This window comes from Petromyzon marinus, unplaced genomic scaffold (assembly GCF_048934315.1).
Source record: "Petromyzon marinus isolate PM22_M1 ecotype Great Lakes invasive population unplaced genomic scaffold, UKy_Petmar_22M1.pri1.0 PM_Scaffold_13, whole genome shotgun sequence".
In the NCBI taxonomy this organism is placed as follows: domain Eukaryota; kingdom Metazoa; phylum Chordata; class Hyperoartia; order Petromyzontiformes; family Petromyzontidae; genus Petromyzon; species Petromyzon marinus.
The window spans coordinates 22,103-39,142 of NW_027423091.1; positions in this window are offsets into that span (position 1 = coordinate 22,103).

The following is a 17,040-nucleotide window of genomic DNA, read 5'->3' on the forward strand; positions in this document are numbered from 1 at the left end:
AGGGTCCGGGGAGGGTCCGGGGAGGGTCCGGGGAGGGTCCGGGGAGGGTCCGGGGAGGGTCCGGGGAGGGTCCGGGGAGGGTCCGGGGAGGGTCCGGGGAGGGTCCGGGGAGGGTCCGGGGAGGGTCCGGGGAGGGTCCGGGGAGGGTCCGGGGAGGGTCCGGGGAGGGTCCGGGGAGGGTCCGGGGAGGGTCCGGGGAGGGTCCGGGGAGGGTCCGGGGAGGGTCCGGGGAGGGTCCGGGGAGGGTCCGGGGAGGGTCCGGGGAGGGTCCGGGGAGGGTCCGGGGAGGGTCCGGGGAGGGTCCGGGGAGGGTCCGGGGAGGGTCCGGGGAGGGTCCGGGGAGGGTCCGGGGAGGGTCCGGGGAGGGTCCGGGGAGGGTCCGGGGAGGGTCCGGGGAGGGTCCGGGGAGGGTCCGGGGAGGGTCCGGGGAGGGTCCGGGGAGGGTCCGGGGAGGGTCCGGGGAGGGTCCGGGGAGGGTCCGGGGAGGGTCCGGGGAGGGTCCGGGGAGGGTCCGGGGAGGGTCCGGGGAGGGTCCGGGGAGGGTCCGGGGAGGGTCCGGGGAGGGTCCGGGGAGGGTCCGGGGAGGGTCCGGGGAGGGTCCGGGGAGGGTCCGGGGAGGGTCCGGGGAGGGTCCGGGGAGGGTCCGGGGAGGGTCCGGGGAGGGTCCGGGGAGGGTCCGGGGAGGGTCCGGGGAGGGTCCGGGGAGGGTCCGGGGAGGGTCCGGGGAGGGTCCGGGGAGGGTCCGGGGAGGGTCCGGGGAGGGTCCGGGGAGGGTCCGGGGAGGGTCCGGGGAGGGTCCGGGGAGGGTCCGGGGAGGGTCCGGGGAGGGTCCGGGGAGGGTCCGGGGAGGGTCCGGGGAGGGTCCGGGGAGGGTCCGGGGAGGGTCCGGGGAGGGTCCGGGGAGGGTCCGGGGAGGGTCCGGGGAGGGTCCGGGGAGGGTCCGGGGAGGGTCCGGGGAGGGTCCGGGGAGGGTCCGGGGAGGGTCCGGGGAGGGTCCGGGGAGGGTCCGGGGAGGGTCCGGGGAGGGTCCGGGGAGGGTCCGGGGAGGGTCCGGGGAGGGTCCGGGGAGGGTCCGGGGAGGGTCCGGGGAGGGTCCGGGGAGGGTCCGGGGAGGGTCCGGGGAGGGTCCGGGGAGGGTCCGGGGAGGGTCCGGGGAGGGTCCGGGGAGGGTCCGGGGAGGGTCCGGGGAGGGTCCGGGGAGGGTCCGGGGAGGTGTCCGGGGAGGGTCCGGGGAGGGTCCGGGGAGGGTCCGGGGAGGGTCCGGGGAGGGTCCGGGGAGGGTCCGGGGAGGGTCCGGGGAGGGTCCGGGGAGGGTCCGGGGAGGGTCCGGGGAGGGTCCGGGGAGGGTCCGGGGAGGGTCCGGGGAGGGTCCGGGGAGGGTCCGGGGAGGGTCCGGGGAGGGTCCGGGGAGGGTCCGGGGAGGGTCCGGGGAGGGTCCGGGGAGGGTCCGGGGAGGGTCCGGGGAGGGTCCGGGGAGGGTCCGGGGAGGGTCCGGGGAGGGTCCGGGGAGGGTCCGGGGAGGGTCCGGGGAGGGTCCGGGGAGGGTCCGGGGAGGGTCCGGGGAGGGTCCGGGGAGGGTCCGGGGAGGGTCCGGGGAGGGTCCGGGGAGGGTCCGGGGAGGGTCCGGGGAGGGTCCGGGGAGGGTCCGGGGAGGGTCCGGGGAGGGTCCGGGGAGGGTCCGGGGAGGGTCCGGGGAGGGTCCGGGGAGGGTCCGGGGAGGGTCCGGGGAGGGTCCGGGGAGGGTCCGGGGAGGGTCCGGGGAGGGTCCGGGGAGGGTCCGGGGAGGGTCCGGGGAGGGTCCGGGGAGGGTCCGGGGAGGGTCCGGGGAGGGTCCGGGGAGGGTCCGGGGAGGGTCCGGGGAGGGTCCGGGGAGGGTCCGGGGAGGGTCCGGGGAGGGTCCGGGGAGGGTCCGGGGAGGGTCCGGGGAGGGTCCGGGGAGGGTCCGGGGAGGGTCCGGGGAGGGTCCGGGGAGGGTCCGGGGAGGGTCCGGGGAGGGTCCGGGGAGGGTCCGGGGAGGGTCCGGGGAGGGTCCGGGGAGGGTCCGGGGAGGGTCCGGGGAGGGTCCGGGGAGGGTCCGGGGAGGGTCCGGGGAGGGTCCGGGGAGGGTCCGGGGAGGGTCCGGGGAGGGTCCGGGGAGGGTCCGGGGAGGGTCCGGGGAGGGTCCGGGGAGGGTCCGGGGAGGGTCCGGGGAGGGTCCGGGGAGGGTCCGGGGAGGGTCCGGGGAGGGTCCGGGGAGGGTCCGGGGAGGGTCCGGGGAGGGTCCGGGGAGGGTCCGGGGAGGGTCCGGGGAGGGTCCGGGGAGGGTCCGGGGAGGGTCCGGGGAGGGTCCGGGGAGGGTCCGGGGAGGGTCCGGGGAGGGTCCGGGGAGGGTCCGGGGAGGGTCCGGGGAGGGTCCGGGGAGGGTCCGGGGAGGGTCCGGGGAGGGTCCGGGGAGGGTCCGGGGAGGGTCCGGGGAGGGTCCGGGGAGGGTCCGGGGAGGGTCCGGGGAGGGTCCGGGGAGGGTCCGGGGAGGGTCCGGGGAGGGTCCGGGGAGGGTCCGGGGAGGGTCCGGGGAGGGTCCGGGGAGGGTCCGGGGAGGGTCCGGGGAGGGTCCGGGGAGGGTCCGGGGAGGGTCCGGGGAGGGTCCGGGGAGGGTCCGGGGAGGGTCCGGGGAGGGTCCGGGGAGGGTCCGGGGAGGGTCCGGGGAGGGTCCGGGGAGGGTCCGGGGAGGGTCCGGGGAGGGTCCGGGGAGGGTCCGGGGAGGGTCCGGGGAGGGTCCGGGGAGGGTCCGGGGAGGGTCCGGGGAGGGTCCGGGGAGGGTCCGGGGAGGGTCCGGGGAGGGTCCGGGGAGGGTCCGGGGAGGGTCCGGGGAGGGTCCGGGGAGGGTCCGGGGAGGGTCCGGGGAGGGTCCGGGGAGGGTCCGGGGAGGGTCCGGGGAGGGTCCGGGGAGGGTCCGGGGAGGGTCCGGGGAGGGTCCGGGGAGGGTCCGGGGAGGGTCCGGGGAGGGTCCGGGGAGGGTCCGGGGAGGGTCCGGGGAGGGTCCGGGGAGGGTCCGGGGAGGGTCCGGGGAGGGTCCGGGGAGGGTCCGGGGAGGGTCCGGGGAGGGTCCGGGGAGGGTCCGGGGAGGGTCCGGGGAGGGTCCGGGGAGGGTCCGGGGAGGGTCCGGGGAGGGTCCGGGGAGGGTCCGGGGAGGGTCCGGGGAGGGTCCGGGGAGGGTCCGGGGAGGGTCCGGGGAGGGTCCGGGGAGGGTCCGGGGAGGGTCCGGGGAGGGTCCGGGGAGGGTCCGGGGAGGGTCCGGGGAGGGTCCGGGGAGGGTCCGGGGAGGGTCCGGGGAGGGTCCGGGGAGGGTCCGGGGAGGGTCCGGGGAGGGTCCGGGGAGGGTCCGGGGAGGGTCCGGGGAGGGTCCGGGGAGGGTCCGGGGAGGGTCCGGGGAGGGTCCGGGGAGGGTCCGGGGAGGGTCCGGGGAGGGTCCGGGGAGGGTCCGGGGAGGGTCCGGGGAGGGTCCGGGGAGGGTCCGGGGAGGGTCCGGGGAGGGTCCGGGGAGGGTCCGGGGAGGGTCCGGGGAGGGTCCGGGGAGGGTCCGGGGAGGGTCCGGGGAGGGTCCGGGGAGGGTCCGGGGAGGGTCCGGGGAGGGTCCGGGGAGGGTCCGGGGAGGGTCCGGGGAGGGTCCGGGGAGGGTCCGGGGAGGGTCCGGGGAGGGTCCGGGGAGGGTCCGGGGAGGGTCCGGGGAGGGTCCGGGGAGGGTCCGGGGAGGGTCCGGGGAGGGTCCGGGGAGGGTCCGGGGAGGGTCCGGGGAGGGTCCGGGGAGGGTCCGGGGAGGGTCCGGGGAGGGTCCGGGGAGGGTCCGGGGAGGGTCCGGGGAGGGTCCGGGGAGGGTCCGGGGAGGGTCCGGGGAGGGTCCGGGGAGGGTCCGGGGAGGGTCCGGGGAGGGTCCGGGGAGGGTCCGGGGAGGGTCCGGGGAGGGTCCGGGGAGGGTCCGGGGAGGGTCCGGGGAGGGTCCGGGGAGGGTCCGGGGAGGGTCCGGGGAGGGTCCGGGGAGGGTCCGGGGAGGGTCCGGGGAGGGTCCGGGGAGGGTCCGGGGAGGGTCCGGGGAGGGTCCGGGGAGGGTCCGGGGAGGGTCCGGGGAGGGTCCGGGGAGGGTCCGGGGAGGGTCCGGGGAGGGTCCGGGGAGGGTCCGGGGAGGGTCCGGGGAGGGTCCGGGGAGGGTCCGGTCCGGGGAGGGTCCGGGGAGGGTCCGGGGAGGGTCCGGGGAGGGTCCGGGGAGGGTCCGGGGAGGGTCCGGGGAGGGTCCGGGGAGGGTCCGGGGAGGGTCCGGGGAGGGTCCGGGGAGGGTCCGGGGAGGGTCCGGGGAGGGTCCGGGGAGGGTCCGGGGAGGGTCCGGGGAGGGTCCGGGGAGGGTCCGGGGAGGGTCCGGGGAGGGTCCGGGGAGGGTCCGGGGAGGGTCCGGGGAGGGTCCGGGGAGGGTCCGGGGAGGGTCCGGGGAGGGTCCGGGGAGGGTCCGGGGAGGGTCCGGGGAGGGTCCGGGGAGGGTCCGGGGAGGGTCCGGGGAGGGTCCGGGGAGGGTCCGGGGAGGGTCCGGGGAGGGTCCGGGGAGGGTCCGGGGAGGGTCCGGGGAGGGTCCGGGGAGGGTCCGGGGAGGGTCCGGGGAGGGTCCGGGGAGGGTCCGGGGAGGGTCCGGGGAGGGTCCGGGGAGGGTCCGGGGAGGGTCCGGGGAGGGTCCGGGGAGGGTCCGGGGAGGGTCCGGGGAGGGTCCGGGGAGGGTCCGGGGAGGGTCCGGGGAGGGTCCGGGGAGGGTCCGGGGAGGGTCCGGGGAGGGTCCGGGGAGGGTCCGGGGAGGGTCCGGGGAGGGTCCGGGGAGGGTCCGGGGAGGGTCCGGGGAGGGTCCGGGGAGGGTCCGGGGAGGGTCCGGGGAGGGTCCGGGGAGGGTCCGGGGAGGGTCCGGGGAGGGTCCGGGGAGGGTCCGGGGAGGGTCCGGGGAGGGTCCGGGGAGGGTCCGGGGAGGGTCCGGGGAGGGTCCGGGGAGGGTCCGGGGAGGGTCCGGGGAGGGTCCGGGGAGGGTCCGGGGAGGGTCCGGGGAGGGTCCGGGGAGGGTCCGGGGAGGGTCCGGGGAGGGTCCGGGGAGGGTCCGGGGAGGGTCCGGGGAGGGTCCGGGGAGGGTCCGGGGAGGGTCCGGGGAGGGTCCGGGGAGGGTCCGGGGAGGGTCCGGGGAGGGTCCGGGGAGGGTCCGGGGAGGGTCCGGGGAGGGTCCGGGGAGGGTCCGGGGAGGGTCCGGGGAGGGTCCGGGGAGGGTCCGGGGAGGGTCCGGGGAGGGTCCGGGGAGGGTCCGGGGAGGGTCCGGGGAGGGTCCGGGGAGGGTCCGGGGAGGGTCCGGGGAGGGTCCGGGGAGGGTCCGGGGAGGGTCCGGGGAGGGTCCGGGGAGGGTCCGGGGAGGGTCCGGGGAGGGTCCGGGGAGGGTCCGGGGAGGGTCCGGGGAGGGTCCGGGGAGGGTCCGGGGAGGGTCCGGGGAGGGTCCGGGGAGGGTCCGGGGAGGGTCCGGGGAGGGTCCGGGGAGGGTCCGGGGAGGGTCCGGGGAGGGTCCGGGGAGGGTCCGGGGAGGGTCCGGGGAGGGTCCGGGGAGGGTCCGGGGAGGGTCCGGGGAGGGTCCGGGGAGGGTCCGGGGAGGGTCCGGGGAGGGTCCGGGGAGGGTCCGGGGAGGGTCCGGGGAGGGTCCGGGGAGGGTCCGGGGAGGGTCCGGGGAGGGTCCGGGGAGGGTCCGGGGAGGGTCCGGGGAGGGTCCGGGGAGGGTCCGGGGAGGGTCCGGGGAGGGTCCGGGGAGGGTCCGGGGAGGGTCCGGGGAGGGTCCGGGGAGGGTCCGGGGAGGGTCCGGGGAGGGTCCGGGGAGGGTCCGGGGAGGGTCCGGGGAGGGTCCGGGGAGGGTCCGGGGAGGGTCCGGGGAGGGTCCGGGGAGGGTCCGGGGAGGGTCCGGGGAGGGTCCGGGGAGGGTCCGGGGAGGGTCCGGGGAGGGTCCGGGGAGGGTCCGGGGAGGGTCCGGGGAGGGTCCGGGGAGGGTCCGGGGAGGGTCCGGGGAGGGTCCGGGGAGGGTCCGGGGAGGGTCCGGGGAGGGTCCGGGGAGGGTCCGGGGAGGGTCCGGGGAGGGTCCGGGGAGGGTCCGGGGAGGGTCCGGGGAGGGTCCGGGGAGGGTCCGGGGAGGGTCCGGGGAGGGTCCGGGGAGGGTCCGGGGAGGGTCCGGGGAGGGTCCGGGGAGGGTCCGGGGAGGGTCCGGGGAGGGTCCGGGGAGGGTCCGGGGAGGGTCCGGGGAGGGTCCGGGGAGGGTCCGGGGAGGGTCCGGGGAGGGTCCGGGGAGGGTCCGGGGAGGGTCCGGGGAGGGTCCGGGGAGGGTCCGGGGAGGGTCCGGGGAGGGTCCGGGGAGGGTCCGGGGAGGGTCCGGGGAGGGTCCGGGGAGGGTCCGGGGAGGGTCCGGGGAGGGTCCGGGGAGGGTCCGGGGAGGGTCCGGGGAGGGTCCGGGGAGGGTCCGGGGAGGGTCCGGGGAGGGTCCGGGGAGGGTCCGGGGAGGGTCCGGGGAGGGTCCGGGGAGGGTCCGGGGAGGGTCCGGGGAGGGTCCGGGGAGGGTCCGGGGAGGGTCCGGGGAGGGTCCGGGGAGGGTCCGGGGAGGGTCCGGGGAGGGTCCGGGGAGGGTCCGGGGAGGGTCCGGGGAGGGTCCGGGGAGGGTCCGGGGAGGGTCCGGGGAGGGTCCGGGGAGGGTCCGGGGAGGGTCCGGGGAGGGTCCGGGGAGGGTCCGGGGAGGGTCCGGGGAGGGTCCGGGGAGGGTCCGGGGAGGGTCCGGGGAGGGTCCGGGGAGGGTCCGGGGAGGGTCCGGGGAGGGTCCGGGGAGGGTCCGGGGAGGGTCCGGGGAGGGTCCGGGGAGGGTCCGGGGAGGGTCCGGGGAGGGTCCGGGGAGGGTCCGGGGAGGGTCCGGGGAGGGTCCGGGGAGGGTCCGGGGAGGGTCCGGGGAGGGTCCGGGGAGGGTCCGGGGAGGGTCCGGGGAGGGTCCGGGGAGGGTCCGGGGAGGGTCCGGGGAGGGTCCGGGGAGGGTCCGGGGAGGGTCCGGGGAGGGTCCGGGGAGGGTCCGGGGAGGGTCCGGGGAGGGTCCGGGGAGGGTCCGGGGAGGGTCCGGGGAGGGTCCGGGGAGGGTCCGGGGAGGGTCCGGGGAGGGTCCGGGGAGGGTCCGGGGAGGGTCCGGGGAGGGTCCGGGGAGGGTCCGGGGAGGGTCCGGGGAGGGTCCGGGGAGGGTCCGGGGAGGGTCCGGGGAGGGTCCGGGGAGGGTCCGGGGAGGGTCCGGGGAGGGTCCGGGGAGGGTCCGGGGAGGGTCCGGGGAGGGTCCGGGGAGGGTCCGGGGAGGGTCCGGGGAGGGTCCGGGGAGGGTCCGGGGAGGGTCCGGGGAGGGTCCGGGGAGGGTCCGGGGAGGGTCCGGGGAGGGTCCGGGGAGGGTCCGGGGAGGGTCCGGGGAGGGTCCGGGGAGGGTCCGGGGAGGGTCCGGGGAGGGTCCGGGGAGGGTCCGGGGAGGGTCCGGGGAGGGTCCGGGGAGGGTCCGGGGAGGGTCCGGGGAGGGTCCGGGGAGGGTCCGGGGAGGGTCCGGGGAGGGTCCGGGGAGGGTCCGGGGAGGGTCCGGGGAGGGTCCGGGGAGGGTCCGGGGAGGGTCCGGGGAGGGTCCGGGGAGGGTCCGGGGAGGGTCCGGGGAGGGTCCGGGGAGGGTCCGGGGAGGGTCCGGGGAGGGTCCGGGGAGGGTCCGGGGAGGGTCCGGGGAGGGTCCGGGGAGGGTCCGGGGAGGGTCCGGGGAGGGTCCGGGGAGGGTCCGGGGAGGGTCCGGGGAGGGTCCGGGGAGGGTCCGGGGAGGGTCCGGGGAGGGTCCGGGGAGGGTCCGGGGAGGGTCCGGGGAGGGTCCGGGGAGGGTCCGGGGAGGGTCCGGGGAGGGTCCGGGGAGGGTCCGGGGAGGGTCCGGGGAGGGTCCGGGGAGGGTCCGGGGAGGGTCCGGGGAGGGTCCGGGGAGGGTCCGGGGAGGGTCCGGGGAGGGTCCGGGGAGGGTCCGGGGAGGGTCCGGGGAGGGTCCGGGGAGGGTCCGGGGAGGGTCCGGGGAGGGTCCGGGGAGGGTCCGGGGAGGGTCCGGGGAGGGTCCGGGGAGGGTCCGGGGAGGGTCCGGGGAGGGTCCGGGGAGGGTCCGGGGAGGGTCCGGGGAGGGTCCGGGGAGGGTCCGGGGAGGGTCCGGGGAGGGTCCGGGGAGGGTCCGGGGAGGGTCCGGGGAGGGTCCGGGGAGGGTCCGGGGAGGGTCCGGGGAGGGTCCGGGGAGGGTCCGGGGAGGGTCCGGGGAGGGTCCGGGGAGGGTCCGGGGAGGGTCCGGGGAGGGTCCGGGGAGGGTCCGGGGAGGGTCCGGGGAGGGTCCGGGGAGGGTCCGGGGAGGGTCCGGGGAGGGTCCGGGGAGGGTCCGGGGAGGGTCCGGGGAGGGTCCGGGGAGGGTCCGGGGAGGGTCCGGGGAGGGTCCGGGGAGGGTCCGGGGAGGGTCCGGGGAGGGTCCGGGGAGGGTCCGGGGAGGGTCCGGGGAGGGTCCGGGGAGGGTCCGGGGAGGGTCCGGGGAGGGTCCGGGGAGGGTCCGGGGAGGGTCCGGGGAGGGTCCGGGGAGGGTCCGGGGAGGGTCCGGGGAGGGTCCGGGGAGGGTCCGGGGAGGGTCCGGGGAGGGTCCGGGGAGGGTCCGGGGAGGGTCCGGGGAGGGTCCGGGGAGGGTCCGGGGAGGGTCCGGGGAGGGTCCGGGGAGGGTCCGGGGAGGGTCCGGGGAGGGTCCGGGGAGGGTCCGGGGAGGGTCCGGGGAGGGTCCGGGGAGGGTCCGGGGAGGGTCCGGGGAGGGTCCGGGGAGGGTCCGGGGAGGGTCCGGGGAGGGTCCGGGGAGGGTCCGGGGAGGGTCCGGGGAGGGTCCGGGGAGGGTCCGGGGAGGGTCCGGGGAGGGTCCGGGGAGGGTCCGGGGAGGGTCCGGGGAGGGTCCGGGGAGGGTCCGGGGAGGGTCCGGGGAGGGTCCGGGGAGGGTCCGGGGAGGGTCCGGGGAGGGTCCGGGGAGGGTCCGGGGAGGGTCCGGGGAGGGTCCGGGGAGGGTCCGGGGAGGGTCCGGGGAGGGTCCGGGGAGGGTCCGGGGAGGGTCCGGGGAGGGTCCGGGGAGGGTCCGGGGAGGGTCCGGGGAGGGTCCGGGGAGGGTCCGGGGAGGGTCCGGGGAGGGTCCGGGGAGGGTCCGGGGAGGGTCCGGGGAGGGTCCGGGGAGGGTCCGGGGAGGGTCCGGGGAGGGTCCGGGGAGGGTCCGGGGAGGGTCCGGGGAGGGTCCGGGGAGGGTCCGGGGAGGGTCCGGGGAGGGTCCGGGGAGGGTCCGGGGAGGGTCCGGGGAGGGTCCGGGGAGGGTCCGGGGAGGGTCCGGGGAGGGTCCGGGGAGGGTCCGGGGAGGGTCCGGGGAGGGTCCGGGGAGGGTCCGGGGAGGGTCCGGGGAGGGTCCGGGGAGGGTCCGGGGAGGGTCCGGGGAGGGTCCGGGGAGGGTCCGGGGAGGGTCCGGGGAGGGTCCGGGGAGGGTCCGGGGAGGGTCCGGGGAGGGTCCGGGGAGGGTCCGGGGAGGGTCCGGGGAGGGTCCGGGGAGGGTCCGGGGAGGGTCCGGGGAGGGTCCGGGGAGGGTCCGGGGAGGGTCCGGGGAGGGTCCGGGGAGGGTCCGGGGAGGGTCCGGGGAGGGTCCGGGGAGGGTCCGGGGAGGGTCCGGGGAGGGTCCGGGGAGGGTCCGGGGAGGGTCCGGGGAGGGTCCGGGGAGGGTCCGGGGAGGGTCCGGGGAGGGTCCGGGGAGGGTCCGGGGAGGGTCCGGGGAGGGTCCGGGGAGGGTCCGGGGAGGGTCCGGGGAGGGTCCGGGGAGGGTCCGGGGAGGGTCCGGGGAGGGTCCGGGGAGGGTCCGGGGAGGGTCCGGGGAGGGTCCGGGGAGGGTCCGGGGAGGGTCCGGGGAGGGTCCGGGGAGGGTCCGGGGAGGGTCCGGGGAGGGTCCGGGGAGGGTCCGGGGAGGGTCCGGGGAGGGTCCGGGGAGGGTCCGGGGAGGGTCCGGGGAGGGTCCGGGGAGGGTCCGGGGAGGGTCCGGGGAGGGTCCGGGGAGGGTCCGGGGAGGGTCCGGGGAGGGTCCGGGGAGGGTCCGGGGAGGGTCCGGGGAGGGTCCGGGGAGGGTCCGGGGAGGGTCCGGGGAGGGTCCGGGGAGGGTCCGGGGAGGGTCCGGGGAGGGTCCGGGGAGGGTCCGGGGAGGGTCCGGGGAGGGTCCGGGGAGGGTCCGGGGAGGGTCCGGGGAGGGTCCGGGGAGGGTCCGGGGAGGGTCCGGGGAGGGTCCGGGGAGGGTCCGGGGAGGGTCCGGGGAGGGTCCGGGGAGGGTCCGGGGAGGGTCCGGGGAGGGTCCGGGGAGGGTCCGGGGAGGGTCCGGGGAGGGTCCGGGGAGGGTCCGGGGAGGGTCCGGGGAGGGTCCGGGGAGGGTCCGGGGAGGGTCCGGGGAGGGTCCGGGGAGGGTCCGGGGAGGGTCCGGGGAGGGTCCGGGGAGGGTCCGGGGAGGGTCCGGGGAGGGTCCGGGGAGGGTCCGGGGAGGGTCCGGGGAGGGTCCGGGGAGGGTCCGGGGAGGGTCCGGGGAGGGTCCGGGGAGGGTCCGGGGAGGGTCCGGGGAGGGTCCGGGGAGGGTCCGGGGAGGGTCCGGGGAGGGTCCGGGGAGGGTCCGGGGAGGGTCCGGGGAGGGTCCGGGGAGGGTCCGGGGAGGGTCCGGGGAGGGTCCGGGGAGGGTCCGGGGAGGGTCCGGGGAGGGTCCGGGGAGGGTCCGGGGAGGGTCCGGGGAGGGTCCGGGGAGGGTCCGGGGAGGGTCCGGGGAGGGTCCGGGGAGGGTCCGGGGAGGGTCCGGGGAGGGTCCGGGGAGGGTCCGGGGAGGGTCCGGGGAGGGTCCGGGGAGGGTCCGGGGAGGGTCCGGGGAGGGTCCGGGGAGGGTCCGGGGAGGGTCCGGGGAGGGTCCGGGGAGGGTCCGGGGAGGGTCCGGGGAGGGTCCGGGGAGGGTCCGGGGAGGGTCCGGGGAGGGTCCGGGGAGGGTCCGGGGAGGGTCCGGGGAGGGTCCGGGGAGGGTCCGGGGAGGGTCCGGGGAGGGTCCGGGGAGGGTCCGGGGAGGGTCCGGGGAGGGTCCGGGGAGGGTCCGGGGAGGGTCCGGGGAGGGTCCGGGGAGGGTCCGGGGAGGGTCCGGGGAGGGTCCGGGGAGGGTCCGGGGAGGGTCCGGGGAGGGTCCGGGGAGGGTCCGGGGAGGGTCCGGGGAGGGTCCGGGGAGGGTCCGGGGAGGGTCCGGGGAGGGTCCGGGGAGGGTCCGGGGAGGGTCCGGGGAGGGTCCGGGGAGGGTCCGGGGAGGGTCCGGGGAGGGTCCGGGGAGGGTCCGGGGAGGGTCCGGGGAGGGTCCGGGGAGGGTCCGGGGAGGGTCCGGGGAGGGTCCGGGGAGGGTCCGGGGAGGGTCCGGGGAGGGTCCGGGGAGGGTCCGGGGAGGGTCCGGGGAGGGTCCGGGGAGGGTCCGGGGAGGGTCCGGGGAGGGTCCGGGGAGGGTCCGGGGAGGGTCCGGGGAGGGTCCGGGGAGGGTCCGGGGAGGGTCCGGGGAGGGTCCGGGGAGGGTCCGGGGAGGGTCCGGGGAGGGTCCGGGGAGGGTCCGGGGAGGGTCCGGGGAGGGTCCGGGGAGGGTCCGGGGAGGGTCCGGGGAGGGTCCGGGGAGGGTCCGGGGAGGGTCCGGGGAGGGTCCGGGGAGGGTCCGGGGAGGGTCCGGGGAGGGTCCGGGGAGGGTCCGGGGAGGGTCCGGGGAGGGTCCGGGGAGGGTCCGGGGAGGGTCCGGGGAGGGTCCGGGGAGGGTCCGGGGAGGGTCCGGGGAGGGTCCGGGGAGGGTCCGGGGAGGGTCCGGGGAGGGTCCGGGGAGGGTCCGGGGAGGGTCCGGGGAGGGTCCGGGGAGGGTCCGGGGAGGGTCCGGGGAGGGTCCGGGGAGGGTCCGGGGAGGGTCCGGGGAGGGTCCGGGGAGGGTCCGGGGAGGGTCCGGGGAGGGTCCGGGGAGGGTCCGGGGAGGGTCCGGGGAGGGTCCGGGGAGGGTCCGGGGAGGGTCCGGGGAGGGTCCGGGGAGGGTCCGGGGAGGGTCCGGGGAGGGTCCGGGGAGGGTCCGGGGAGGGTCCGGGGAGGGTCCGGGGAGGGTCCGGGGAGGGTCCGGGGAGGGTCCGGGGAGGGTCCGGGGAGGGTCCGGGGAGGGTCCGGGGAGGGTCCGGGGAGGGTCCGGGGAGGGTCCGGGGAGGGTCCGGGGAGGGTCCGGGGAGGGTCCGGGGAGGGTCCGGGGAGGGTCCGGGGAGGGTCCGGGGAGGGTCCGGGGAGGGTCCGGGGAGGGTCCGGGGAGGGTCCGGGGAGGGTCCGGGGAGGGTCCGGGGAGGGTCCGGGGAGGGTCCGGGGAGGGTCCGGGGAGGGTCCGGGGAGGGTCCGGGGAGGGTCCGGGGAGGGTCCGGGGAGGGTCCGGGGAGGGTCCGGGGAGGGTCCGGGGAGGGTCCGGGGAGGGTCCGGGGAGGGTCCGGGGAGGGTCCGGGGAGGGTCCGGGGAGGGTCCGGGGAGGGTCCGGGGAGGGTCCGGGGAGGGTCCGGGGAGGGTCCGGGGAGGGTCCGGGGAGGGTCCGGGGAGGGTCCGGGGAGGGTCCGGGGAGGGTCCGGGGAGGGTCCGGGGAGGGTCCGGGGAGGGTCCGGGGAGGGTCCGGGGAGGGTCCGGGGAGGGTCCGGGGAGGGTCCGGGGAGGGTCCGGGGAGGGTCCGGGGAGGGTCCGGGGAGGGTCCGGGGAGGGTCCGGGGAGGGTCCGGGGAGGGTCCGGGGAGGGTCCGGGGAGGGTCCGGGGAGGGTCCGGGGAGGGTCCGGGGAGGGTCCGGGGAGGGTCCGGGGAGGGTCCGGGGAGGGTCCGGGGAGGGTCCGGGGAGGGTCCGGGGAGGGTCCGGGGAGGGTCCGGGGAGGGTCCGGGGAGGGTCCGGGGAGGGTCCGGGGAGGGTCCGGGGAGGGTCCGGGGAGGGTCCGGGGAGGGTCCGGGGAGGGTCCGGGGAGGGTCCGGGGAGGGTCCGGGGAGGGTCCGGGGAGGGTCCGGGGAGGGTCCGGGGAGGGTCCGGGGAGGGTCCGGGGAGGGTCCGGGGAGGGTCCGGGGAGGGTCCGGGGAGGGTCCGGGGAGGGTCCGGGGAGGGTCCGGGGAGGGTCCGGGGAGGGTCCGGGGAGGGTCCGGGGAGGGTCCGGGGAGGGTCCGGGGAGGGTCCGGGGAGGGTCCGGGGAGGGTCCGGGGAGGGTCCGGGGAGGGTCCGGGGAGGGTCCGGGGAGGGTCCGGGGAGGGTCCGGGGAGGGTCCGGGGAGGGTCCGGGGAGGGTCCGGGGAGGGTCCGGGGAGGGTCCGGGGAGGGTCCGGGGAGGGTCCGGGGAGGGTCCGGGGAGGGTCCGGGGAGGGTCCGGGGAGGGTCCGGGGAGGGTCCGGGGAGGGTCCGGGGAGGGTCCGGGGAGGGTCCGGGGAGGGTCCGGGGAGGGTCCGGGGAGGGTCCGGGGAGGGTCCGGGGAGGGTCCGGGGAGGGTCCGGGGAGGGTCCGGGGAGGGTCCGGGGAGGGTCCGGGGAGGGTCCGGGGAGGGTCCGGGGAGGGTCCGGGGAGGGTCCGGGGAGGGTCCGGGGAGGGTCCGGGGAGGGTCCGGGGAGGGTCCGGGGAGGGTCCGGGGAGGGTCCGGGGAGGGTCCGGGGAGGGTCCGGGGAGGGTCCGGGGAGGGTCCGGGGAGGGTCCGGGGAGGGTCCGGGGAGGGTCCGGGGAGGGTCCGGGGAGGGTCCGGGGAGGGTCCGGGGAGGGTCCGGGGAGGGTCCGGGGAGGGTCCGGGGAGGGTCCGGGGAGGGTCCGGGGAGGGTCCGGGGAGGGTCCGGGGAGGGTCCGGGGAGGGTCCGGGGAGGGTCCGGGGAGGGTCCGGGGAGGGTCCGGGGAGGGTCCGGGGAGGGTCCGGGGAGGGTCCGGGGAGGGTCCGGGGAGGGTCCGGGGAGGGTCCGGGGAGGGTCCGGGGAGGGTCCGGGGAGGGTCCGGGGAGGGTCCGGGGAGGGTCCGGGGAGGGTCCGGGGAGGGTCCGGGGAGGGTCCGGGGAGGGTCCGGGGAGGGTCCGGGGAGGGTCCGGGGAGGGTCCGGGGAGGGTCCGGGGAGGGTCCGGGGAGGGTCCGGGGAGGGTCCGGGGAGGGTCCGGGGAGGGTCCGGGGAGGGTCCGGGGAGGGTCCGGGGAGGGTCCGGGGAGGGTCCGGGGAGGGTCCGGGGAGGGTCCGGGGAGGGTCCGGGGAGGGTCCGGGGAGGGTCCGGGGAGGGTCCGGGGAGGGTCCGGGGAGGGTCCGGGGAGGGTCCGGGGAGGGTCCGGGGAGGGTCCGGGGAGGGTCCGGGGAGGGTCCGGGGAGGGTCCGGGGAGGGTCCGGGGAGGGTCCGGGGAGGGTCCTGGGAGGGTCCGGGGAGGGTCCGGGGAGGGTCCGGGGAGGGTCCGGGGAGGGTCCGGGGAGGGTCCGGGGAGGGTCCGGGGAGGGTCCGGGGAGGGTCCGGGGAGGGTCCGGGGAGGGTCCGGGGAGGGTCCGGGGAGGGTCCGGGGAGGGTCCGGGGAGGGTCCGGGGAGGGTCCGGGGAGGGTCCGGGGAGGGTCCGGGGAGGGTCCGGGGAGGGTCCGGGGAGGGTCCGGGGAGGGTCCGGGGAGGGTCCGGGGAGGGTCCGGGGAGGGTCCGGGGAGGGTCCGGGGAGGGTCCGGGGAGGGTCCGGGGAGGGTCCGGGGAGGGTCCGGGGAGGGTCCGGGGAGGGTCCGGGGAGGGTCCGGGGAGGGTCCGGGGAGGGTCCGGGGAGGGTCCGGGGAGGGTCCGGGGAGGGTCCGGGGAGGGTCCGGGGAGGGTCCGGGGAGGGTCCGGGGAGGGTCCGGGGAGGGTCCGGGGAGGGTCCGGGGAGGGTCCGGGGAGGGTCCGGGGAGGGTCCGGGGAGGGTCCGGGGAGGGTCCGGGGAGGGTCCGGGGAGGGTCCGGGGAGGGTCCGGGGAGGGTCCGGGGAGGGTCCGGGGAGGGTCCGGGGAGGGTCCGGGGAGGGTCCGGGGAGGGTCCGGGGAGGGTCCGGGGAGGGTCCGGGGAGGGTCCGGGGAGGGTCCGGGGAGGGTCCGGGGAGGGTCCGGGGAGGGTCCGGGGAGGGTCCGGGGAGGGTCCGGGGAGGGTCCGGGGAGGGTCCGGGGAGGGTCCGGGGAGGGTCCGGGGAGGGTCCGGGGAGGGTCCGGGGAGGGTCCGGGGAGGGTCCGGGGAGGGTCCGGGGAGGGTCCGGGGAGGGTCCGGGGAGGGTCCGGGGAGGGTCCGGGGAGGGTCCGGGGAGGGTCCGGGGAGGGTCCGGGGAGGGTCCGGGGAGGGTCCGGGGAGGGTCCGGGGAGGGTCCGGGGAGGGTCCGGGGAGGGTCCGGGGAGGGTCCGGGGAGGGTCCGGGGAGGGTCCGGGGAGGGTCCGGGGAGGGTCCGGGGAGGGTCCGGGGAGGGTCCGGGGAGGGTCCGGGGAGGGTCCGGGGAGGGTCCGGGGAGGGTCCGGGGAGGGTCCGGGGAGGGTCCGGGGAGGGTCCGGGGAGGGTCCGGGGAGGGTCCGGGGAGGGTCCGGGGAGGGTCCGGGGAGGGTCCGGGGAGGGTCCGGGGAGGGTCCGGGGAGGGTCCGGGGAGGGTCCGGGGAGGGTCCGGGGAGGGTCCGGGGAGGGTCCGGGGAGGGTCCGGGGAGGGTCCGGGGAGGGTCCGGGGAGGGTCCGGGGAGGGTCCGGGGAGGGTCCGGGGAGGGTCCGGGGAGGGTCCGGGGAGGGTCCGGGGAGGGTCCGGGGAGGGTCCGGGGAGGGTCCGGGGAGGGTCCGGGGAGGGTCCGGGGAGGGTCCGGGGAGGGTCCGGGGAGGGTCCGGGGAGGGTCCGGGGAGGGTCCGGGGAGGGTCCGGGGAGGGTCCGGGGAGGGTCCGGGGAGGGTCCGGGGAGGGTCCGGGGAGGGTCCGGGGAGGGTCCGGGGAGGGTCCGGGGAGGGTCCGGGGAGGGTCCGGGGAGGGTCCGGGGAGGGTCCGGGGAGGGTCCGGGGAGGGTCCGGGGAGGGTCCGGGGAGGGTCCGGGGAGGGTCCGGGGAGGGTCCGGGGAGGGTCCGGGGAGGGTCCGGGGAGGGTCCGGGGAGGGTCCGGGGAGGGTCCGGGGAGGGTCCGGGGAGGGTCCGGGGAGGGTCCGGGGAGGGTCCGGGGAGGGTCCGGGGAGGGTCCGGGGAGGGTCCGGGGAGGGTCCGGGGAGGGTCCGGGGAGGGTCCGGGGAGGGTCCGGGGAGGGTCCGGGGAGGGTCCGGGGAGGGTCCGGGGAGGGTCCGGGGAGGGTCCGGGGAGGGTCCGGGGAGGGTCCGGGGAGGGTCCGGGGAGGGTCCGGGGAGGGTCCGGGGAGGGTCCGGGGAGGGTCCGGGGAGGGTCCGGGGAGGGTCCGGGGAGGGTCCGGGGAGGGTCCGGGGAGGGTCCGGGGAGGGTCCGGGGAGGGTCCGGGGAGGGTCCGGGGAGGGTCCGGGGAGGGTCCGGGGAGGGTCCGGGGAGGGTCCGGGGAGGGTCCGGGGAGGGTCCGGGGAGGGTCCGGGGAGGGTCCGGGGAGGGTCCGGGGAGGGTCCGGGGAGGGTCCGGGGAGGGTCCGGGGAGGGTCCGGGGAGGGTCCGGGGAGGGTCCGGGGAGGGTCCGGGGAGGGTCCGGGGAGGGTCCGGGGAGGGTCCGGGGAGGGTCCGGGGAGGGTCCGGGGAGGGTCCGGGGAGGGTCCGGGGAGGGTCCGGGGAGGGTCCGGGGAGGGTCCGGGGAGGGTCCGGGGAGGGTCCGGGGAGGGTCCGGGGAGGGTCCGGGGAGGGTCCGGGGAGGGTCCGGGGAGGGTCCGGGGAGGGTCCGGGGAGGGTCCGGGGAGGGTCCGGGGAGGGTCCGGGGAGGGTCCGGGGAGGGTCCGGGGAGGGTCCGGGGAGGGTCCGGGGAGGGTCCGGGGAGGGTCCGGGGAGGGTCCGGGGAGGGTCCGGGGAGGGTC